This window comes from Sinocyclocheilus anshuiensis, unplaced genomic scaffold (genome assembly GCF_001515605.1).
Source record: "Sinocyclocheilus anshuiensis isolate Anshui unplaced genomic scaffold, SAMN03320099.WGS_v1.1 scaffold1453, whole genome shotgun sequence".
Lineage (NCBI taxonomy): Eukaryota > Metazoa > Chordata > Actinopteri > Cypriniformes > Cyprinidae > Sinocyclocheilus > Sinocyclocheilus anshuiensis.
Genome location: NW_015549558.1, coordinates 122,640 through 123,899, shown reverse-complemented (window position 1 = coordinate 123,899; position 1,260 = coordinate 122,640). Strand labels below are relative to the sequence as shown.

General features: G+C 39.9%; 1 protein-coding gene across 3 annotated transcripts in view; it reads right to left on the bottom strand.

The window, feature by feature from the left end:
- LOC107657010 (kelch domain-containing protein 8B) overlaps positions 1-1,260 on the bottom strand; it is a 110,432-nt gene that overhangs the window by 24,946 nt on the left and 84,226 nt on the right. The window lies entirely within an intron of this gene.

Genomic DNA, 1,260 nt, shown 5'->3' with positions numbered 1-1,260 from the left:
AAACTCATTCTGTATGATTTATAAGCTTGTTTCCCCATGGGGACCTCAATTTAGGTCCCCACGGTGACACGAGTCCCCATGAGTTGGTGTGTATTCAGGTTTAAGTCCCCACTGGTATAGAAAAACATGTACCTGTACACACATGCGCACACACACATATACACACACACACACACACACACACACAAATATGCCTCTAACAGCACACCTACAGCCATACACAGGCTTGACAAACTCATTTAGCAGATGCTTACAAATGAGATGAAGGTTTGAACGTGCCTGACGCTTCTGACTACAACACAAATGATTCATCTTATGGAGACAGTAACACATACACAAGTAATGAAGAAATAGAGAACCACATTTAGTAAGATGCACACTGTTGTCAACTAATTGTTTTATTTTGTTACATTAATGCATTTGGGAGATGCTTTTATCCAAAGCAAACGCATGGTCCTTGTGTCGCTAGTACTATACTCTACTGTTTAATCTACAGGGAGTAGTAGAGGAGCTGTCAACTTGTCTATGTTACCTGAGTGTTACTTTCTCTAACACAAGGACCACTGTAAAAAAAAATATTATTATTATTTTTTGAAGTTATAAATAAAAGGTTATTGGTTATTGGAGTATGTTTTACAACAAAATACTATTTCAGCCTGTCAAACTTCCATGTTTAATTTAATGTGTTACCTATCGTTGCATAAATCAAGCCTAGCGTTAGTTCTGGCAGGTCACGTTAGTCAAGCTCTCATCAGCTGACCTTCAGCTGATCCCCATCTACCTATGGGACTACGACACCTATCTAAGCATCATATATAAGGTCCCTCAGTAGTATCAGCAGTTTTCGCATTGCTCAATAGCTAATTAAATGGCGAATTCGGCAGGCAAAACACCATCATCACTAGGAATCGGGAATTTAGAGAAGTGGAATTCGCATCCCCAATGGTCTCACCTCCGATTCATTCAAGTTCGTTAACTTGAACACGTGAATTCTCTGCATTGATTATAAGCTGCCTGATTCGGAAGTGACTGAGTTAGCATTATTTCACACATCTCTACATTATTGTCATGAACTCCACAAGTTATGTGACTAACTCACGAACAAGTCAGATGGGAACTTCATCCCCAAGAAGGATATCAAGAGATCAAGCATCCACTTCACAGCTGCTATGTTTCACTCTCTCGAACGTCTTGACAAGCTAAGTTCCATTTAATGCTCTCAGGTTATCTGCAACATGCGTGTTGCTAAGGCTATCCGTG